This window comes from Pleurodeles waltl, chromosome 4_2, assembly GCF_031143425.1.
Source record: "Pleurodeles waltl isolate 20211129_DDA chromosome 4_2, aPleWal1.hap1.20221129, whole genome shotgun sequence".
NCBI classification, from domain to species: Eukaryota; Metazoa; Chordata; class Amphibia; order Caudata; family Salamandridae; genus Pleurodeles; species Pleurodeles waltl.
The window spans coordinates 427,027,497-427,051,981 of record NC_090443.1 but is presented as its reverse complement, the minus strand read 5'-3'; the positions used below and the strand labels follow the sequence as shown (position 1 = coordinate 427,051,981).

At 46.6% G+C, this 24,485-nt stretch overlaps 1 protein-coding gene across 5 annotated transcripts in view; it reads right to left on the bottom strand.

Moving 5' to 3' along the window:
• Window positions 1–24,485, bottom strand: part of BRD4 (bromodomain containing 4) — a 1,024,368-nt gene that overhangs the window by 620,882 nt on the left and 379,001 nt on the right. The window lies entirely within an intron of this gene.

The following is a 24,485-nucleotide window of genomic DNA, read 5'->3' as shown; positions in this document are numbered from 1 at the left end:
CAAATTTGAGAGACATATACATATATTTAAGATTTCTACTTGGGCTCGCATACCAAGCCAGGCTAAAGTGCGGCAATTTTGCTACTAAATATCCAGGTACTGCAGAGACTGAAAATTCCAGAATGCAAAATTACAGATTTATTCAGAGATTTTCCTGTGAAGTGGGAAATTACCATGGAAATTGGTTTTACTGCACCTATTAGTGCAAATAGTAACTTAATTCAAGGCCAGTCCCTGGGGTCTAATTCCACCAGATCTGGCTTTGCAAAAATGTGTTTTCTAGGAATCCCCGCTTGATAAATGAACAAATATCCGCTAACACCCATGAGGGAACGACACTGCACTTTCTGTGCAAATCCGTATTACAATGTAAGTTGGCAAAAGAAACAATGTAAAAATCCTTAGCAGTATTCTAGGGGCACACCTGTTCCCCCTGCTGCCAGCCCTGGTACAATCGGACCAGTCTCATTTCATCCTGAAACATAGTACCCTTCACAACTTGAGAAGATCAGCCCAAGTATATCATGCCTCTGGGCTACAGGATGATGAATATGCCTTGGCACTACTCAATATCGAGGAGGCATTTGATTCCCTAAACTGGACCTACCTGTGGAGGGTGCTAGGACAAATTGTATTAGGTTTATCCTCTTGATCCTCCTTCTGTATTCTGACCCCGGTGCCAGGGTGCATTCAGATGGCGTGGTCTCTGAGCACCTTCACCTGGGTAGAAGCACCCCACAAGGATGCCCTCTGTCTCTGCTCCTATATGCCATCACCATGGACCACTTGGCAGGAACTCTCTGACGAACGATGGGCAAGTGGGGGTTCACACTGGAAGAAACAAATCAGGTGGTCTCCCTTTATGCTGACAATACCTTAGTGTATCTACGACAGCCAACCTACTCAGCCCCCTTATTATTCCAGGTCATGCATGAATTTGGAGAGCTATTGAGTCTCGGGTTAACCCAGACAAATCAAAATTGTTCCCACTAGGAAGATTGGTGGGGATCACAGTTGAGGAGCTTCCTGGGGTGACGACTGATTTCTGTTACCTGGGAATCCGTCTCCACCCCAACATACCTGTTTCTTAATGTGGGAAAGGTGATTCGTGTCTTGATTAGATTCTGGAGGGACTTACCTCTATCTCTCATGAGCAGGATAGCTCTTGCAAAAATGATTATGTTACCGCACTGCCTCTATACACTACAGAACACCTTATATGCGATCCCCGACATTATTTTGATATCCTGGACAGACTTTTAGTAGATCTACTGTGGGGAACCAAACATAGATGTGCTAAATTTGCGGTACTGAGAAGAACGTGGGGTCAGGAGGGACTTGAGGTTCCACACTTTGAACTATATTATACGATGGCACACTTACAGTACACAATACACTGGCTCAATCCAGACGATAATTTGGAAAGGAGGCTCTTCCAGGGCACTCATGATGGGAGATCCCTGCCAATGCTCCTTATGAGTAGCGCAAGGGTCCCTCCTACTTAACCCTATATCTTCCTACTGGTGGCTGAGATTTGGGAGGGGGTGGCTTGGAGAGTTAGTCAGCATGAATCCTATGTACCAGATATGCCCTTATGGGTAGTATAGCCCCTCCTGTGCATCACCGACTATGTCTATAAAGAGGTGGAGGGCGGGGTGCTGCCAAACTATGGGAGATCTTCACCCTGTTGGGCAGTTTATCATGAGGGAGGAGGCAATAATGAAAATGTCACTTACCCAGTGTACATCTGTTCGTGGCATCAGTCGCAGTAGATTCGCATGTTCTGCAATAGCTCGCCATCTGGTGTTGGGCCGGAGTGTTACAAGTTGTTTTTCTTCGAAGAAGTCTTTCGAGTCACGGGACCGAGTGACTCCTCCTTTTGTCTCCATTGCGCATGGGCGTCGACTCCATCTTCGATTGTTTTTCCCCGCAGAGGGTGAGGTAGGAGTTGAATTGTAGTAATAGTGCCCATGCAATGGAGTGACTAAGTATGCACCTATTTAAGGTTGAGATGATACATATATAAATAATTGAAGGTAACTTCCAAACTGCTACAGGCTCCCGGGGAGGCGGGTGGGCACATGCGAATCTACTGCGACTGATGCCACGAACAGATGTACACTGGGTAAGTGACATTTTCAGTTCGATGGCATCTGTCGCTGTAGATACGCATGTTCTGCATAGACTAGTAAGCAGTTATTTCCCCAAAAGCGGTGGATCAGCCTGTAGGAGTGGAAGTAGTTTGAAATAATGTCCTTAATACGGCTTGACCTACTGTGGCTTGTTGTGCGGATAACACGTCTACACAGTAGTGCTTGGTGAATGTGTGAGGCGTAGACCATGTGGCTGCCTTACATATTTCTTGCATTGGGATGTTTCCTAGAAAGGCCATGGTAGCACCTTTCTTTCTGGTTGAGTGTGCCCTTGGTGTAATGGGCAGCTGTCGTTTAGCTTTAAGGTAGCAGATTTGGATGCATTTAACTATCCATCTGGCTATACCTTGTTTTGAAATTGGGTTTCCTGCGTGAGGTTTTTGAAATGCAATAAAGAGTTGTTTAGTCTTTCTGATGTTTTTTGTTCTGTCAATGTAATACATCAATGCTCTTTTGACATCTAATGTATGTAGTGCCCTTTCAGCTACGGTATCTGGCTGTGGAAAGAACACTGGAAGTTCCACTGTTTGATTTAGATGGAACGGTGAAATAACCTTTGGCAAAAATTTAGGATTGGTCCTTAGGACGACTTTATTTTTGTGTAGTTGTATAAAAGGTTCTTGTATAGTAAACGCCTGAATCTCGCTTACTCTTCTCAGGGAAGTAATGGCGATGAGAAATGCCACCTTCCAGGTTAGGAACTGTATGTCGCAGGAGTGCATGGGTTCAAAAGGTGGACCCATAAGTCTAGTTAGGACAACATTTAGGTTCCATGAAGGAACAGGTGGTGTTCTTGGTGGTATAATTCTCCTAAGGCCCTCCATGAATGCTTTAATGACTGGTATTTTATATAGGGAAGTTGAATAGGTAGTCTGCAGGTATGCAGATATTGCTGCAAGGTGAATCTTAATGGAAGAGAAAGCTAGGTTAGATTTTTGTAAGTGAAGCAAGTAACCCACTATATGTTCTGGAGTTGTGTGTAATGGTTGTATTTGATTAATATGGCAGTAGCAAACAAACCTCTTCCATTTACTTGCATAGCAGTGCCTGGTGGATGGCCTTCTTGCTTGTTTTATGACTTCCATACATTCTTGGGTAAGTTGTAAGTGCCCGAATTCTAGGATTTCAGGAGCCAGATTGCTAGATTCAGCGATGCTGGATCTGGGTGTCTGATCTTTTGGTTGTGCTGTGTCAACAGATCTGGCCTGTTGGGCAATTTGATGCAGGGTACCACTGATAGGTCTAGCAGCGTTGTGTACCAGGGTTGCCTTGCCCAAGTTGGTGCTATCAATATGAGTTTGAGTTTGCTTTGACTGAGTTTGTTTACCAGGTAAGGAAGGAGAGGGAGAGGAGGAAAAGCGTAAGCAAATATCCCTGACCAGTTCATCCATAGGGCATTGCCTTGGGATTGTTTGTGTGGGTACCTGGATGCGAAGTTTTGGCATTTTGCGTTCTCCCTTGTTGCAAACAAGTCTATCTGAGGTGTTCCCCAGAGTTTGAAATAAGTGTTCAGAATTTGGGGGTGAATTTCCCATTCGTGGACCTGTTGGTGATCTCGAGAGAGATTGTCTGCGAGTTGATTTTGTATCCCTGGTATAAACTGTGCAATTAGGCGAATTTGGTTGTGAATTGCCCAATGCCAAATTTTTTGTGCTAGCAGGCTTAACTGCGTGGAGTGCGTCCCTCCCTGCTTGTTTAGATAATACATTGTTGTCATGTTGTCTGTTTTGACGAGAATGTATTTGTGAACTATTATTGGTTGGAAAGCTTTTAGAGCTTGAAAAACTGCTAGAAGTTCTAGGTGATTGATATGCAGTTTTGTTTGATGTACGTTCCATTGTCCTTGTATGCTGTGTTGACCGAGGTGTGCTCCCCACCCTGTCATGGAAGCATCTGTTGTTATTACGTATTGTGGCACTGGGTCTTGGAAAGGCCGCCCTTTGTTTAAATTTATGTTGTTCCACCACAGAAGCGAGAGGTAAGTTTGGCGGTCTATTAACACCAGATCTAGAAGGTGACCCTGTGCTTGAGACCACTGTGATGCTAGGCATTGTTGTAAGGGCCTCATGTGCAGTCTTGCGTTTGGGACAATGGCTATGCATGATGACATCATGCCTAGGAGTTGTAATACCATCTTTGCCTGTATCTTTTGTGTTGGATACATGCGTTGTATGATGGTGTTGAAATTTTGAATTCTTTGTGGACTTGGAGTGGCTACTCCCTTTGATGTGTCTATTATGGCTCCCAGGTATTGTTGTACCTTGCGTGGCAGAATTTTGGATTTTGTGAAATTGACGGTGAACCCGAGTTTGAAGAGGGTTTGTATGATCTGATTTGTGTGATTTGAGCACTGTATGAACGAATGGGCCTTGATTAGCCAGTCGTCCAAATATGGGAACACATGTATTTGCTGCCTTTTTATGTGTGCAGCGACTACCGCTAGACATTTGGTAAAGACTCTTGGTGCGGTTGTTAATCCGAAAGGCAGTACCTTGAATTGGTAATGTATTCCTTTGAATACAAACCTTAGGTATTTCCTGTGCGATGGGTGTATTGGTATATGGAAATAAGCATCCTTGAGGTCTAAAGTTGCCATGTAGTCGTGTAGTTTTAGCAATGGCAATACTTCTTGTAGTGTGACCATGTGGAAGTGGTCTGATTTGATGAAAGTGTTCACTACTCTGAGGTCTAGGATTGGTCTGAGCGTTTCGTCGTCCTTTGGTATCAGAAAGTACAGTGAGTAAACTCCTGTGTTTATTTGTGTGTCTGGCACTAATTCGATTGCATTCTTTTGCAATAGTGCCTGCACTTCTATCTCCAGGAGATTGGAATGGTGTGTTGTTAAATTTTGTGCTTTTGGTGGTATGTTTGGAGGGAATTGTAGAAATTCTATGCAATAACCATGTTGGATAATTGCTAGAACCCAAGTGTCTGTAGTGATTTCCTCCCATGCTTTGTAATAATGACCTATTCTTCCCCCCACTGGTGTTGTGTGGAGGGGGTGAGTGACATGTGAGTCATTGTTTAGTAGTAGGGGTTTTGGGGCTTTGAAATCTTCCTCTATTTCTAGGGAATTGCCCTCCTCTATATTGTCCCCGAAAACCTCCTCTATACTGTCCCTGGTAAGTGGACGGTGTTGCTTGTGAGGTGCTGGCTTGTGTGCTTTGACCCCGAAACCCCCCTCGAAATGGCGTTTTACGGAATGTGCTGTAATTCCCTCTGCTCTGCGGGGAGTAGAGTGCGCCCATGGCTTTGGCAGTGTCCGTATCTTTTTTGAGTTTCTCAATCGCTGTGTCCACTTCTGGACCGAACAGTTCTTTTTCATTAAAAGGCATATTGAGAACTGCTTGTTGAATCTCTGGTTTAAATCCAGACGTTCGGAGCCATGCATGCCGTCTGATAGTTACAGATGTATTAATTGTCCGTGCAGCTGTATCTGCAGCGTCCATGGAGGAACGTATCTGGTTGTTGGAGATGGTCTGTCCCTCCTCAACCACTTGTTTCGCCCTATTTTGGAAGTCCTTGGGCAGATGTTGAATGAGATGTTGCATCTCGTCCCAGTGGGCTCTGTCATAGCGCGCAAGTAGTGCCTGGGAGTTCGCGATGCGCCACTGGTTTGCAGCTTGTGCTGCGACTCTTTTACCAGCTGCATCAAACTTGCGGCTTTCTTTATCTGGGGGTGGTGCATCTCCAGATGTGTGAGAGTTGGCCCTTTTCCTAGCTGCTCCTACAACAACAGAGTCTGGTGGCAGCTGTGTAGTGATGAAAACCGGGTCCGTAGGAGGCGGCTTATACTTCTTTTCGACCCTTGGTGTGATTGCCCTACTTTTGACCGGCTCCTTAAATATGTCTTTTGCGTGCCGGAGCATACCAGGGAGCATAGGCAGGCTTTGGTAGGAGCTGTGGGTGGAGGAGAGTGTGTTGAACAAGAAATCATCCTCGACCTGTTCTGAGTGGAGGCTTACGTTATGAAATTGTGCTGCTCTAGCCACCACCTGAGAGTACGCGGTGCTGTCTTCCGGTGGAGATGGCTTTGTAGGGTAGGCCTCCGGGCTGTTATCTGACACTGGGGCGTCGTATAGGTCCCATGCGTCCTGATCTTGGTCACCCTGGCTCATGGTGGTGTGAGCTGGGGAGTGAGATGGAGTTTGTGCTGGTGAAACGTTAATCACGGGCGGAGGAGAGGGTGGTGGTGTAATTCTTTTAACCACTTTTGGTTGTGGTGCTTGCTCCGTCTGGAACTCCAACCTTCTCTTTCTCCTAATGGGGGGAAGGGTGCTTATTTTTCCTGTCCCCTGCTGAATGAAGATACGCTTTTGCGTATGGTCCACATCAGTTGCTTGTAGCTCTTCCTCAAACCTATGCTTTTGCATTTGGGAGGTTAGCGAGTGCTCTTCTGTATAAGAGCCTGAAGCTGGGTCGCTTGCAGTTTGTTTCGGCGTCGAAACTTTGTGTGCGTGTTTTTTCGGCTCCGAGGTGACTTTTTTCCTTTTCGGGGCCGAAACCTCTCGGTGTCGATCTGTTTCGGTGCCGCTGTCTCGGCGTCGAGCCGTGTCCACACCGGCATCTCGGTGTCGAGGCTTGTCTCCAGCACTTTCTCGGTCCCGAGAAGGCTGCGTGCCGGTGTCTCGACCGGAGTCGGACGATCTCGGCACTGTTTTGGCCTTTTTCGGTGCCGACGGTCGGTCACCGAATTTATGGGTGGAGCCATGGCCTGGTGGCAGTGGCGTCCCCTGGGCCTTGTAAATGTTTCTTTGTGTGGTTTTCGACGTCTTACTCACGGTTTGTGTGTCGTCGAATCCTTCTGTCGGTGCGGACGCCATTTGAAGTCTTCTGGCTCGACGGTCTCGGAGTGTTTTTCGGGACCGGAACGCACGACAGGCCTCGCAGGTGTCTTCGCTGTGCTCAGGTGACAGGCACAGGTTGCAGACCAAGTGTTGGTCTGTGTAGGGGTATTTATTGTGGCATTTGGGGCAGAAACGAAACGGGGTCCGTTCCATCGGCGTTCTTCAGCACGCGGTCGGGCCGACCAGGCCCCGACGGAGGATCGAAAAACTACCCCGAAGGGCACCGGAGCTCTTCGATCTTCGATGCGGTGTGAAATCTAAGTACGCCGATCCCGAACGCAACAATACCGACGAAAATCTTCCGAAATTAGCTAATTTTCCGTTCCGAAACTCGGAGCGACAGGAACACGTCCGAACCCGATGGCGGAAAAAAAACAATCGAAGATGGAGTCGACGCCCATGCGCAATGGAGACAAAAGGAGGAGTCACTCGGTCCCGTGACTCGAAAGACTTCTTCGAAGAAAAACAACTTGTAACACTCCGGCCCAACACCAGATGGCGAGCTATTGCAGAACATGCGTATCTACAGCGACAGATGCCATCGAACACTATTTTTCCCTGGTGGGGGACATTATCTTCAATACATCAAAATCTGGACCACTGTTTGTGAAGTATGGCCATCATTTGTCGATGCGCCACCCTGTTTCAACACCCTGGGCACGTTTTTGGCTTTGGCTGAGGGTCGGAAACTAATTTCCAATCTCTTTAGAGCCCTGAGAGACGACCTCCGATTGATTAAACCTAATATTTACATTAAGTGGGAGGCAATAGTAGAGGAACCCCTGTCACCTAAACACTGGGTGAAGGTTCATCAGGAAGTTCGGACAGTTGGATCCAATGCATGCTTCAAGCTCATACAGGACAATTTTATTCATCAGACATACCTTACTCCGCAGATCCTACGCACTATTTGAGCCACCCAACCAGCATGCTGTGAACAATGTGGGGCCCCAATCGCTGACTTTGCACACATGGTATGGTTGTGTCCATCTCTATCCACCTATTGGCAAGAAGTACTACGAACTCTGAATAGAGCCTTGTGTGGGCGATACCAACAGAGATCCGCTCCCCTCTGACACAGTAAACCCTGAGCAGAAAGTTTGTTCTCCTGGGTCTGGTGCTGGGAAAGATACGTATAGCAACTGCATAGCTCGGTTTGGCATCTCCTACATGTGAGGCATGGCTGAAAGATGTTTCTGAATGATGAGTTGAGGAGGAGGTACGAATGAGACACATCAATGGGAGTGACAAACTAGACGGCGAGCTGCGGGCTTGGTTAACCATGTTGTCTGAATTAGCAGAACAGCAGGGACTGAACACCCCAGAGTAATATGCTGAGTATGACCTAACCCTAGCTGAGATCCTCACAAAACATACTTTTCACTGTGCATGGGAACACCATAACCATCCATGAACAGTTCATACTGAATGTATGGTATACAGCCTATAATAGTTGAGCACAAGAGCGGTGGGGGGAGTTAGTTGAGTAACATACAGAGTTTAGGGGCACAACTAAGGATTGCTGATTGTTCTTTGTGCCAATGTTTAGTGGAAGTGACTATGTTGAGAGGTATCCAAAGGCAGTGTTTGTGTCCCATATGATGTTTCAATAATATTGATCTTCGATCCATTCATTCAACACTTAATCTATGATGCCCGTGACACAAGGCAATCTTTCAAACCTATCCTAAGTAACATATCTCAGTGTCCACAGAGATGGAGACATGCTTTGATAAGTAAAGTTTATTGTAAGACATCCTATTTGCTGCACTGTCAATGTGGTGTCCGTGATTAACAATGAGGTTTATTAAAAATGTTGGCAAGAGGAACTTACTTTCATTAGTGCATAGAAGCTTTTCTGGCCATGAATTTTTTTTCTATTTCATAAAAGTGTAAAAACTGTTATAAGAGCCACAAAGATTCAAGAATTAATTTGGATTTATTCTCATGGGCTGAGTCTGACAGCTCTGTTCTGCCTTTCGGGGTGTTAGGTCATTGCCTTAAATAACTCCACTTTTCTCTTTATCCCTTCTGCCTAAATCCAGCCTATCCAATACAAAGGTTTTACATAAACCAGTGGAATACTGCTACGTGTTTCTAACTAGTCTCCCAGTGCAATATCTAAACAATTGTTAGCAAACCCAATCATTTTTAACAAGATTGTAATCAGGTTATTTTCGAATTCATCATTCTCCTCATTATAAAAGGCAAGCAATTAAGTATCTTCTAGGAAAACACACAAACTATTCAGTGGTCTAAAGGGTGTTGGTTTGAGTTTGACAAGAAACTTCTCTCTGATGTTTCTGAGGCGGTAGCTTGATGTCCCCACAAGTTTTTTTACATATTAATGTTCGATCATGGACACAAAAAAAACAACTCCTAGCAATCCTCATTGCAGATGATGTTTAACTTGTCCTTTCCAGCTGCTAGCTGTTTGACATTGTGGCTTTTTGAGATAAAATGGTGTATTGAAATATTCAATGTCTAGGCACATCAATGAATGTCCCAAGATAGCAATATAAATATTGTCTGCAATCCTGGTTTTTAATCCTGGGACTCAAAGTCAAGTCACACTTTCTATCAGCACCGACAGAATGTCAACCTCAAACTATGTCAGAATCCAAAAGTTACAAAACAAGTACTATAGGTGTAAGGAGAGGTCAGAATGGCCGTCTGAACAAATGGTATGGCAACGCTTTATGGAGCTGTGCTACTCTGCCCTTCTGCAGTTCTGGATAGTCTAACTACATTGTAGGAAAGTGCCTCTATTGACATGGTCACCTTCCCCTTTGCCCCCCCTTAAAACCTGGTTTCTGGTGCAATTGCGACTGAAAGTGCACTGGGTAACTGCTAAACAGAAAATTAATATCAGTGTGGCAACAAAAAGCTAAAATTGGCCGCAAACTTCTATAGTGTTATAATGTACTGTGGGTGCTCATACACATGTGCATATTGTTGCCAAATACGTCTACTGGAAAAGAAACCTTAACCAGTATAGAGAAACACAAATAGAAAACCATGTGGAGCACTCCAAAGCTATGTATAGTTATTACCATACTAGAAATGAAGTCATATAAATGCAATCTAAACAAGGGAAGCACAGATGCCCTTTCATTTAGACTTCATGTCGTTCGGTGCGGGACGCCTATGAATGCTTTGCGAACTAATTTCAAGTGTTTGTTGTCAGACGGATTTAATGAGATGAGTGAGGTTACATACTCGTAGATGCGCCAACTGGACTATTTAGAACTATCCATAAGACAATCAAATCATTACACTCAGGTCTCTGAGATTAGGACATGGATGAATACCCCTCTTAAGAGCCTTGATAAAGTCCTGAATAGGACGAAACATGTGTCGGCTGAAGTTCCAGATTGTTTTTTCCAAATCAGAATGAACTATACTATTTTGAACTGAATTATTCGTGATTGAATTCTAATTTTGGGACTGTAATTAATTATTAGAAACAGGACTATTTCTGTATTGATTCATTATTGACATTATTGTAGTGTCTGTTTTCAATTTATGTACGTTTAATGTGTACTGTTAAGTTTATATGTTTAATGTTGGCGAAGGTGTTCTGAAATCTTTTGTTTCTTGGAGTATAATTAAATATTTGGTTTCAATGGACTGCATCCTATAATGTGTCTGTTCAACACTTTCCAAAAGACTGTATTCATTTGTTTTATTACACATGTATATAATTGCATCTGTGCTTCCCTTGTTTAGATTGCATTTATATGACTTCATTTCTAGTATGGTAATAACTATATATAGCTTTAAAGTGCTCCACATGCTTTTCTATTTGGGTAACTGCTAAACAGGTCCCCTGTGCCAGATCTCTTTCTCCCAAACCTGCACAGTTGTTTTTCCAATTGGCAAACCCTTTAGTTGCCACTATAAGTCCCTAGTAAATGGTACCCTTGGTACCCAGGGCATCGGGCACTAAAGAAGGGCCCTGAGGGTTGCAGCACAAACTGTGCCACCCTAAATAACCCTCTTACCAACTGTACACTTATACTGCATGCAGTATATGTAAGTCACCCCTCTGGCAAGCCTTACAGCCCTACGGCAGGGTGCATTATAAGACATGTGTGGGCACAGCTGCATGGTCATCTATGTCCCCTTATGTCTTTGTCGATTCTCAGACATAGCAAGTGACCAGTGAAGTCATTTTAAGTACATGTGCTGGACACTGGTAATTAGGAGTCCCCCAGCTACATGACGGCTTCACTGAAGAGAGGGATGTTTGGTTTAAAACATCTCATATTAATAAACCCTCACTGAATCCAGTAATGGATGTATTAATTCATGCACACAGAGGGCACCTTAGAGATGCCCCTGAAAAGCTACCAACCCCTAGCATGGTCAATGACTGCTGCAAGCCAGTGCAGCCACCTTAGACCGTGTTTTGGAACCCCGAGGTAACAGCCAACGCTCTCAAGGGCTCAGAACAAAGGCTTGCTCTGGGCGGAGGTGATAACACCTCGTCCAGTCAAGATGGACATTCCAGGGCGAGACGCATCAAAGGCCTTGTTTCCTTTGAATTGCACACCAGGCCTCTGCTAATGGTAGAAAAAGCTGTCTCCCCAGTTCCTGACCCCACTTTTGGCGTGAGGACAGGTGGGAGAATTAAAAAGAGTGCCCACTTCATGCCACTACCACCACTTAGGTGGACAAGCTGAAGTGTGCACTACTTTTTGAATTCCTCCATCTTGTGTCGAAGGGATTAGGCCAATAGAGTTAGGATTATGGCCACTTCTCAAAGGAAGCGGTCAAAGAAGGGGTGTAGTCACCCTAAAGATGAGTAGCCCATTGGCTACCACCTGACACTCCCTGTAACGTCCCTAAATTCAGTATTTAGGAGGCAACCCTGAACCCTAGAACTCAGATTCCTGTCGAACTAAGAAGAGCCGAACACAACAGAAGTCGCACCAGCAGAGAAGACTGAAGACACTGATTGACATGGCCCCAGCCCTACCAGACAGTCTGAAGCCCTGGAAGAACCTGCACCCAAAAGATGACTTTTTCAGCAGCCCAGGGACCTCCAAAGCTTCAGGAGCACTGCCTGCCTTCGATAAAGAGCAAGAACCCCTATGGACATCGGACATCTCCAAGTGAAACCAACTCCAAAGAAAATGTAGTCTGCACCCAGCCGCCCCTGTGCTGCTGTGGGTGCACTCTTGAAGCTGATTTGAACCCCGCCTGGTGTTGACCTAAAACCCTGAAGACTGGATTTTTACGTTGTGTACTTACAACCAAAACTGCATTCTTGTTTTCCTCCCATAGGTTAACATTGAAGATTCTGAAAATTGCACTGAGTCTATTTTTTAAACTGAAAGCTATTTTTAATGTAAAAACCAATTACCTTATAACGAAGTTCTTTGGTTCAAAGCATATATAAAAGCAACTGTTATTTTTCTAAACTGGTCTCGGATTTATTCTGTGAGTGTGTGTCTCGTTTATTGTCCCTGTGAGGACAACAGGTACTTAACATGACTCCTTGATAAGAATAACTGCTCACCCACACTACCACCAAAAGAGCACTAGACATATCTATTTCTGCCTCTGCAAAGCTCTGGGGACCCACTGGACTCTCTGCCCAGCGTACTTCGTTTCAGTGCACTCTAGAAAGAGCCAGATTCCTACATATATATTTCCCAAGAATGCTCAACAATCATATGAATCCACTGGATGAGATCCCTTTGATTTACATTTTTGTCAATATCAGACCAGCCTCAACTAGAAGACAGACACCCAAAGTACAGCTCAATTTCAATACGAGGATACAGACCTTTTAGCCTCTCCAGACTGCCTGACTCCTTCCACCAGTAAAAGATGTGTTCACTGCCATAACTGGGGTCCTTCTCCATCAAATCTAGAACATGTACGAAAGCTGCCTCTGTATGTGTGGAAGTTATGAAATGACTGCTAAGTGATTAGGTTCAAGGGACCCCACATCCCCATGCTGCAGGGGATGGTGGTCTTGTGATGCTGGCCAAGAATGCCTCATCTTGGACATCCCAGCCCGCAAGTACACATCTCCCTTGTTTCTACTATTAACATGTTGTATCAGGGAAGAAGAGGAGGCAGACATTAGCCAATTCTGTGTGTTTGAGAACAGATATTCTCTGCCTGGATGGAACTAAACTTCACCCCAATCCCTGCTCTGCGGCAATTTCTTTAAAACATTTTTCTACTCACAAGACTGACATATCAAACATGAGTCAGCCTATATTCCTCTCTTTGTGGAAACTGGGCAAGCAGGATTCAAAATTGTCCCACAACAGTGGGGGAAAAACCATCTACTATGACTTGTGAATGGAGCACGCCTTCTGGTTGCCTGTTGTAGTCCATCTTTGCCTAAAAAGACAGGTAAGCCCTGGCCATCTCAGTCAGTACCAGCTTCACTTTCATCGATCAAACACTCATATAAGAGTTATACACCCATGTAAGCAAGCACTTGGAAAAGAAGTGGAACCTCTCCAGGATTATCATTCCACTTGTAGACTGTGCCTTTGACCAAAGTGTGCTTTGAATACAATGAATTACACCAACAAAAGTCCACCGTATCTCCTTAAAATGAACTTCAGACTTTACAACAGAACCACTATTTCCACCCACAATAATATTTTGAGGCTTTGCGATGGCCAGGTATTCAGTTGTCCAGAAACTAGTGACCACTAAGGGTTAAAATCCTGTTTCTAAGTCCAATTACAAAATAAAGGCACAGCAGCTCCCACTGGCTTGCAATAGGGAAAGGTATGACAAAATGTTCAAGTAGCTTTATATCAATTTCTTCTAGTTGCAGTAACTATTTTGCGTTCATTGGGAAGAATAAACCTGTATCCCTAGTTCTCTCCAGGGGAATACTCAAAGTCAAGCACTGAACAGGGACCCCGAAGAACAGAGAGAGAGAGAGACAGAGACAGAGAGGGAGAGAGAGACAGAGAGACACAGAGACAGAGAGAGAGACAGAGAGAGAGACACAGAGAGAGACAGAGAGAGAGAGAGACAGAGAGAGAGAGACACAGAGAGAGATATATGTATAGATATGAATTTAACCTACCCAGTAATCATCTGTCCGTGTCACGTAGAGCTGTAGCTAAACATGCTCTGCATACTCCTGCCATCTAGTGTTGGGTTCAGAGTGTTGAAAGTTGTTTTTATTCGACGAAACATTTTTCCGAGTCACTGGACTGAGTTACGACTCCTTCTCAGTGATACTGCCACGGGCATCGACTCTTCTGTTAGATTGTTCTACCGTACGCAGGTGAGAAGAGAAGTGTAGAGGAATTACAGAGAAAGATGTCCATGCAAATGTAATTACATATGTACAAGTATATACAATATGAAGTAACTGGAACGGTCACAAGCGTCTAGGGAGGAGGAAGGGCGCATGTGAATCTACAGCACTACTTGCCACAAACAGATGCTAACTGGATAAGTAACATTTTCCATTTGATGGCATGTGTGGCTGTATAAACACATTGTCTGCATATACTGTAAAGCAGACCTTCGATAAAAACTGCGGCTAGCCTGTGGGAGTTGCAGTTGTCTAGAAAAGTGTTCCTAGTACAGCTTGACCTACACTCGCTTGCTGACATGCTAGTATATCCACACAGAAATGCTTTGTAAATGTATGAGGTAAAGACCACGTAGCTGCTTTACAAATGTCAGCTAAAGGTGTGTTTCTGAGGAAAGCCATAGTGGCTCCTTTTTTTCCTAGTAGAATGTGCTCTAAGAGTAATATCATAGCAAGTTTGTATACACTTTACTATCCGTCTACTTTTGATGTTTTTGGATACTGGACTGCCTTTGTGAGGTTGTGATAAAGCTACAAAGAGCTATTTGGTTTTCCTAAAGTCCTTGTTTCGTTCAACATGACACACAAGTGCTCGTTTAACATCTTGAGTGTGTAAAGCTCTTTCAGCAACTGAGTCAGGCTGCAGAAAGAAGACTAGTAGCTCCATGGACTGGCTGATATGGAAGTGGGAAACCACTTTAGGAAGGGACCTCGGGTTTATGCGAAGGATCACCTTGTCTCTATGGATCTGGAACAAAAACGTTCTTCAAAAGGTAGGGCCTGGAGCCCAATAACACGTCTGAGTGATGTGATAGCTAATAAGAACACCACTTTCCAAGAAAAGGTACTGAAGAGGACATGAATAAAGTGACTTATAAGAAGGGCCCATTAGCCTGGAAAGCACAACACTGAGGTTCCAGGATGGAGCAGGAGGCACTCTGGGCAGAATAACCCTTTTAAGGCCTTCCATGAAAGCTCTGATGACTGGGATTCTGAACAAGGAAGTAGTATGCCTGTTCTGTAGATACGCAGCTATAGTTGCACAATGTAAACAAATTGAAGTGTAAGCTAAATTTGCTTTCTATAAATGGAGCAAATAACAAAAGATGTCTTGGTCAGAAGCTTTAATAGGATTAATATGTTTGGGTTGGCAGTGGCATACATTGTGCATCATAATATGCTCTAGTTGTGGATCAATGGGCTTCCTCGAGAACTTCCACACATTCTGCTGGCAATCCTAAGTAACAAACTCTATGACTTCAGGAGCCTTGTCACAAGGTTGAGTGACTTGGGGTCTGGAAGTCTGATCGGTCCTTGATTTTGACTGAGAAGATTCAGACTTCAGGGAAGCTTCTCGTGGGAAACTACTGAGAGGTCCAGAAGTGCAGTGAACCACGGCTGACGCACCACATTGGGAGCTACAAGGATCATGTTAAGAGATGTTTGCCTGAGCCTCTGACCCAGAAATGGAATGAGAGGGAGAGGTGGAAAAGCGTAAGCAAATATCCCTGACCAGTTTATGCATGAAGCGTTGTCCTTGGATAGAGGATGTGGGTACCTGGAGGCGAAGCTTATGCATTTTGTGCTTTCTCCTGTGGCGAAAAGGTCTTTCTGATGAGACCCCCACTTTAGGACGTATTTTTGAAGGACTTCCCGGCGGAGTTCTCATTAGTGGATTTGTTGCTGCAACCTGCTGAGCAGGTCTGCAAAGTAGTTGTCTGTTCCTCGGAGATACTCTGCCATCAGGTGAATGTGGTAGTGGAAAGCCCAATTCCATATTGTCAGAGAGTTGTGGCAATTGGGACAACTGCCTCTGCTTTCCTCCCCCTGCCTTTCTATGGGTAATACATGGCTGTCATGTTCTCTGTGCGGACTAAGACAACCTTGTGAGATGGGTGATGAATAAATGATTTCATGGCACGGAACACTGCCTGAAGCAAGAGATATGCAGGGATTAATGACTGAACACAGAGGCCCTGTACTGTGAGGTACTGAAAGTGCGCACCCCAACTAGTCAGTGAAGCGTTTGTGGTTAGAATGACTTGAGCTACAGGGGCCAAAAAAAGGCCACCCTTTCAACAGGTTGGTGGTGTTCCATCATTGCAAAGAGCGGTGAGTACAGCGGTCAAACACCACCAGATCCTCCAGGTGACCCGGTGACTGAGACCACTAACGAGACAAACTGCTGAAGACGACGCATATGGAGTCTGGTATGGAGCACGATGGCAATGCAGGATGTCATCATCCCTAATAAGCACATAATAGCCCTGACTGTAACTGTGTATGTACGATTTTCCTGAAACTGGGGGAGCAGAGACTGAAAGCTCTGAACGCGGGTTGGGGCATGCTCACCCCAACTCTACGTTGAGAAGTGCTCATAGATAAGGCTTTATCTGAACAGGTTGTAGATGGGATTTTACACGGATGACTGTGAATCCCAGCATGTGAAGTAGGTCCACTGTAGTTTGTGTGTGGTATTGGCACTGTGGCAGTGTGCTGGCTTTGCTGCGCCAGTTATCTAGGTAAGAGAACACATGTATGTTTTGACTTCTGAGATGGGAGTTCACTACTTCTAAGCACTTTGTGAAGACTCTGTGAGCAGTCGTGACTTTGAAAGGCAGGACTCTGAACTGGTAATGGTTGCCTGCAACCACAAATCTTAAGTATTTTCATTGTGCAGGGTAGATGAGGATATGGAAGAAGGCGTCCTTTAGATCTAGGGCCATCATAAATTCACCTTGTTGTAGAAGCGGAATAACATCTTGAAGTGTAAACGTATAAAAGTGTACTGGGGCAGATAGTGGTTTAACGGTCTGTTGTCCAGAATAGGCCTGAACTCATGAACCCTGTTGTTGTGAGGGAACAGACTCGATAGCCCCTTTGAGAAGGGACTGAACCTTTTGTTTGAGAAGTGTGAGGTGGTCATGGGATAGTCTAAGTGTGAAGGGAAATGTATGGAGAAGTGGTAATGACCAATAACTATGTTGGATAATGGAAAGGACCCATTGGTCTGTGCGATATTGACCCGTTGTGGATGAAAATTTTGAAGTCGTCCACCGATAGGTGTGGAGTGTGCGGCTTAGTAGGCTGGCTTAGTTTATGGTGTACACTAATGGTGTGGCACTCAATACTGAGTCCGGGCAATCCTTAGTGATAGTCAATAGGTGTCCAGATAGCAAAAGCTCTCTAGGGGTAGTTGAGGCGAGCAGTTTAAACTTATCCAGGAGGACTGCAAAGCACTTGCAATACCACAGTAGTGAGACAGTAACTCACTCACGAGATAGAACCACACAAGTGTTGCTAACAAATTTATTACAGCACTACTACTAGACAAGCATTGTTATAGTATAGAAAACTACACACAATATATACACAAAATAACCAACAGAAATAGCATACAAGTACAGGGCCCGATAGGAGGGTCAAACCATATACTAAGAAAGTGGAATGTAAAATAGTGAACCCAACCAAGGTCAGTGTGGTAGTTAGCTATGGGTAGATAGAAACACCAGGGATAAGTATGTTAAGTGTCCCCAACGACCATGTACAAGGTAGTTATCCACCCAGTCGTCCCATAGACTAACACTGGGAGTAGGGGCTGGAATTTATGGGACCCAGTGGACCCCGAGGAAATCAGCAGACAAGCGGAAGGTTGGAGTGCCCCCACGCCAGGATACTCAGAAGACAGGAGTATCTGCACTAGGAACCCGAATGAAGGAGGGAGAAGGGACTCTCTCTGAAGTCAATGGAAGCCTCAGATTGTCCAGTTGCTGTCACGACCTGTGGCCCTGGCTGGTGAAACCCAAAGACGGATTCCGGCCGTGGAGGACCTGAAAAGGAAGGGGACAGAGCCTAGCATCCTTAGGGGAGCCCAAGAGGCAATGCCCACCCTCCAAGAGGTGAAGTTTCTGCAAGTCAGTGGAGAAAGAAGTCCAGCTGCGGGGTCCAGGAGCTGCAGAAGATCACAGGAATCACCTCCCTTGATGTTCGCCGGATTGCAGGAGGGTCAGTGAACAGCCAGGTCACCAACAAGCATTGGCAAATGCAAGCAGGAGCTGAAGAAGTATTTCCAAAGTTCAGGGACCAGCAAGGTCCAGCAGACTATACCCAGGAGGGAGAGCCAGGGCTGGCCCTCATCACACAGGAAGGCCAGGAGAAGGCGATGGAGCCCCCACGAGTGACGCACAAGCAATGGACACAGGGAGTAAAAAGGAGGCCTCAGCAGCACAACAAAACAGAAGTTCCATACCGCAGGACTTGCAGGACAGGGGCTGATCTTCAAGCTGCAGAGTGCTGGAGGCGGGGCTTCTTGGCGCATGAAGATCTCCTGAAGGAAGAGTCAACAAGCCTTGAAAAGTGTAACAGTCGCGGTTCACAGGGGTTCCAGTCCAGGGGCAGGAGTAGGGGACCACAGTCTCCCAAGTATGTCAGAAGACTAGCAGGAACCAGAGGAAGCCACAGACCCATCACCTGTGAAGTAGAGCCTTTAAAATGTTTGTGGAACAGCAGACCCAACCAGCTGGTCGATGCTGTATTGAGGTGCTTGCATTTGCAGGTCAGTGACTCCTTCACTCCAAGGGAGATTTGTTTGTGCTTCCAGCTGCAAACACAGTCCGTGAGACCCTGGAGGATGCACAGCCTTGAATGTTGCAGAATGTTTTCAGGATCCAGAGAAACAATGTTGCAATGGGAGCCTTCCAAGCAGAAACAGGGGTGTCTCAGTTCCAAAGCAGGCCAGTAGCGGTTCCAGAGGCCAGGAGCAGAAGATGCCTTGCAGAGTTCCTTGGAGAGTCTTGCTTGATGAATCTGAGGATCCACCCACCCACAGGGGAGCCCTAATGTAACCCTAAAAAGGGGCTGGTCCTCTCTGAAGTGACCCGCCTATCAGAGGGGGTCAGAGACATCTACCTGGCCTAACCATTCAGATGCTCTCAGGAGCCTCTGCCCTTCTTGTTTACAAGAAGGCAGAATCAAGTGGGCACCTTGCAAAGCTCTGTGCACCTCCCTAGGGAGCAGCTGGACAGCAGGGTGGTCCTTCTTCTGTCCTTTGTGTAGTTTTGTGCTAGAGCAGGAACCAGGGGTTCCTGAACATGTGCAAACCGGATAATGAAAAGAAGGCACCAAATGTGCCCTACAAAGAAGCCTGGTGGTGCTCAGAGGCCACCCCCTACCCCCTCCCTTAGACAACCAAAACACAGGGGGAGGTGGTCCCACCTCTCACTTGCAGAAAATCCTTTGTTCTGCTCTTCTGGCCTGAGCGTGGACTGCAAGCTAGACCCCGTAAGACTGCACAGGCAGAACTTGGGGTTCCTCTAAGGAACCCCCAGAGTACATGACATCATGCAACTAATACTGGAATCGGTGTAGTTTTATGATTCCAACATGTTTGATACAAAACATGACTAGGTTCTGAGAAGCCACTATGTAGTCTGACCACTTGTGTTGACCAGTGTCCACTACATACCTTACGATGGCTTCCCAGCATTTAGAGTTCAGGAAATGGCCTGGGGTATGTAGGGGGACCCTGCTCATGCAGAGATACCCTCCCACTTAGGGACATTCACCCTGCCCTTGGTCTGAAGGGCCTACCAGAGGGGTGACATAGTGAACAAAGGGTTTCCTGTGGGAGGGAGGTGCGATTTCCTCTCCTTTAGAGCTAGGTGTCTCTGGGCTGGGGTGGGGTAGCCTGTCCGCGTCACCAGACTGCCTTGAAGGGCACATTTGGTGCCCTCCTTGCATAAACCAGTTTGCACCAGTGCAGGGACCCTTGGTCCCAACTCTGGCACGAAACCCTAAAAGGACAGGGAAGTGTTCACCCCCTACCCAGTGTGTAGCTCCTCCCCTAAGGATTTCCTGCAAGGGAGAGGTGTGACCACCTCCCCCTGTGTATTAGGTGTTTAAGAGCTGGGGTGGCCTCTGAGTGCCACCAGATTGCTTTGAAGGGCACATTTTGTACCCTCCTTGCATAATTCGGTTTGCACCAGTTCAGGAACCCCTAGTTCCTGCTCTGGAACAAAACTACACAAAGGACAGGGGAGTGACCACCCCCGTCCTGCTCCTCTCCTGGGGAGGTGCACAGAGCGCTATCAGGTGGCCACTTGATTCTGCCATCTTGGAAACAAGATGTGCAGAGGCCCCTGGGAGCACCTGATTGGTTAGGCCAGGTAGATGACGTCCTTCACCCCCTCTGATAGGTGGATCACTACAAAGAGTGACCAACCCCCTTTTAGGGTTACTTAATGGCTCCCCCGTAGGTGGATCCTCAGATTCGTCAAGCAAGACTCTACAATAAACCCTCTGAAAGACATCTTCTGCTCCTGGCCTCTGGAACCGCTTCTGGTCTGCTTTGAACTGAAAAAAGTCTACTTCTGGTGGGTAGGCTCCTATTGCAACAATGTTTCTCCGAATCTGCAAGAATTCTGCAACATCCAAGGCTGTGCATTCTCCAGGGTCACAAGGACTGTTTGCAACTGGAAGCATGAAGGGGTGAGGGAGTCACATCAAGGCAACAACGTCCGGCTGGTGGATCCCGCTGCCCCACAGACAAAGTGAAGGTTCTACTCACAGGTGGTGGTTCTGTGGTCCTCTTCGGGTCCCTCGTCTTCTGATCCTATTGAGAGACTGTGGGCCCCTGCTGTGGTCACTGAAACCACACCTCTGAACAGCAACTGTTACTCTTGCCAATGCTTGTTGGCACTTCCTACAAGAGATCGTTGAGCACCGAGAAGCCTCAGCCTCTAGCACTCTGCAACTTGAATATCAACCTCAGTTCTGCAGGTCCTGTGACATGGTACATCTGTTTTGTTGTGCTACTGAGGTCTCTTTGTGACTGTGTCCACGCCTGTGGTCACTTGTGGGGGCTTCAACAACTTCAGTTGGCTTCCCCATGTGCTAAGGGCTAGTAGTGGCTCCACCTCAAGGGTAGAGTCTCCTGGACCGTGCTGGTCCCCAAATCCACCTTAAGCTCCTGCTTGCATTTGCCAGTTCTGGTTAGTGACCTCGCTGGTCACTGACCATCCTGCAATCCGGTGACCGACGTGGGTCAGCTCATAGGGGACCCTTAGAATCTTCTGAAGCTCCTGGACTCGGCAGCTGGACTACTTCTTTCACCAACCTGCAGGAACTTCACCTCTAGGAGGGCAGGCATTGCCACCTGCACCACCTGGGCACCTCCCCTCCCAGGGTGCTGTATTTCGTCCCCTTCCTTTTCTGGTCTTTTACCTCCGGAATCTGCCCTTAGGTTCCATCAGTCAAGTCCACAGTTTGAGACAGCAGCTGGACGACCTAGGCCTCCACTGACTTCAGCGAGGGTTTCAGACGTCCTTTGATCCCTATGCATCCGGGTCCCCTGGGTTAAGAACTCCTGTCTTATGGGTATCCTTGGGTGGGGACACTCTCCAACCTTCCTCCTGTCTGGGTTTCTTTGGGGTCCACTGGGAACGGTCCTGAAACTCACGAATTCCAACTGCGTCTTCCCTGTGTTGGCCTAAGGGATGACCGGGTAGGTATCCACTCTGCACCCAGTCGCTGGGGACACTTGCGTACTTACCTCTGGTGGTTTCATTCTTCCCCGGCCCCTAGCTAACTACCACACTTACCTTGGTTCGGTTCACTATCTCGCATTCCACTTACTTTTTATGTGGTTTAACTCACCCCCCACCACCACCAATAGGGTCTTGTATATTTTATGTTATTTCTACTTATTATTTTGTGCACATTTTGAGTGTACATATTTCCAAAGGGAGATATATCAATGCTAGTCTAGTAGCAGTGCTGTAATAAAGAATCCATTATTTTTACAACACGTGTTGTTCTTTCTTGTGTGAGAGTCACTGTCTGACTACTGTGGTATTGCAAGTACTTCACATTCCTCCTGGATAAGCTTCAGCTGATCGCCTCAGCTATCCTAGAGAGCGTTCGTTATCTGGACACCAAAACACGATCACTAAGGGTTGCCTGGATTCAGTACAGGGTGCCAACCACAGATTTAAACCATAAACTGAGCCAGCCTTCTACAAGTGCCGTCAAAGGACACATTGATCAAAGAAGCTTGGACATCCCCCGAAAAGCAAAACGTCCTCCACCAGGTGTGACACCTCAGGGCCACCGTCAAAGAAACTGTTCTGCCTAGTGACTCAGTCATGTCCAGTCCGCAATTAATTGTGAAGTTTGCTGCGACCCTCCTATTGGCAACAGCCTGAGAAAGTACAGCTAGGGCCTCCTTTGGGACCTGTGGGAACAATAGCGCAACCGTATCCCATGGTGTGTGGGAATAACAGCCTAAAAGGAATGGGGTGTTCATGGACCGCAATAAAAGGCTGGCACAAGATAACATCTTCCCAAGCAAGTTCAACCTTTTGGATTCCCTATCCAGGGGAACGGAAGGGAACGCGTCTTCGGAGGTGGAGGCTTGGACCACCAAGCTCTCAGGGGTGGGATGTTGCATTAAGAAATTTGGGTCCCCAGGTGCTGAACGATAGCAGGCAATCGTACTGTTAACAGGAGCCCCGGTGCTGGTTTGGACCAGCTACCCAGAACGTTATCAGCGAGGACCTCATTTAATAGGAACAGGGGTTCTGAGGCGGAAGATCTGTCTTGACGAGCTTCAAGAACAGCTGAAGGTCCAGGACCTCAGCCATAGCATAAGAAACTCCCTCCGTTGTAGCCACTGTAGGGGGAGAAAGCATGCCAATATATGGGGAAGTACCCAGTCCGCTGGCCTCACTCAAGTCTTCACGCCAGTCCATTTCTTCATGGGGCTGGTATTCTAAAGGGTCCAGCGACCCCTCCTATTCATCCCCAAAGCCTAGCCCATAAGTCAAAGGCTCACGATCTGAGTGTGGAGGCAATGCTCCTGCCGGCGCAGAGTTAGTTTCGTACGACGCCCATCCAGCGGTGTTTGAGTTTGTGATTAAAATGAGGCTGATGCCGCCCTGTGGGCACAGGAAGCATCAGACCCGGTGTTGGGGAAGGTCGGGGTGGCATGACTGGCACCGGTCAGGATCCAAGACTGGATCCATGGGAGACCCTCAGCACAGAGGCCGAAGCTGCCAGCACAGTATCTGAAGGCACACCCTCCAACTCCACAGGGACCACTCCGGCTACTGGAAACTCAGGGAGGCATGGAGTCAGCCCAGGCACAGGTTCTGCAGAAAGAGGCCTAGAGCATTGACTCTTTCTCGTCTAGTCAGCCAATATACGAGTCAAAGAGCACTTCGAATTCTTAGATTTTTTTCATATGCCTCGACTTACCCAAACGTCCTGAGGACGTGGAGTGGGAAGACTACAAGTTCGTACTCCGCGACCCATCCTGGGACCTTCCTCTCGACTGAGATCTTGATTTGCATGCAACTGAGCGCCAGGCTGCCATCACCTTGAGGGACCACTACTCCCTCAAACCTTTGGATGCATGGCTCGCACTCCGAGCACGACTTCGGGTCGTGCTCGCTCTCTAGATCCCAAAAGCCTTCGAAATCGGTCAGGGAAATCACCCGATGACAGGACCCGCAGAGCTTGAATCTCGCGTCTGCCTAGGAAGACAACCCTTGACGCTCCAGGGGTAAACTCGAAAAAACACTTGACAAAAAAAACGAAAAAAGCCAGCCAAAAATTGACTGGAGGTGGTTCTCTTTGGATTCACGCTTAGCCTGTTCGGAAATAAAAGAGCAGACATTGGAGTGCCAGGGGGCGCCTCCATAGGACCTGCAAAGTCATATCCATCGGGGAGACGGTGTGATCAACGCCACCTAACAGGGTGCAAAAGTACTGCTCATGAAAATCGTTTGGATCTAGTCTGTTGCCTGTGACTGAAGCCAAAGGTAAGGAATCTACTGCTAGAAATCTCTTATCATATTTCTGACTGCAAGTGGTCTAGCTGGTATGGGGATACTTTTGCCGGTGGAGCATTTGGAGGAGGGCACTTGAAATCAAGACAGTAGCCATTCTGTACAATATTGAAGACTCATTTCCCTTTGGCAATGGACTGCCACTCTTCTCAGTGATTTTTGTCATCATGTAAATATTTGGCAATCATTGGTCTATTGCTATATGTAGGAAAGCGGCCTCTTTCTAGCTTGGCCATCCCCAGCTTTTGCCTGTTTTGCCAGTGTGTGTGACTATGTTCACTGGGATCCTGCTAACCAGGACCCCAGTGATTATACTCTCTCCTTTTAAACTTGG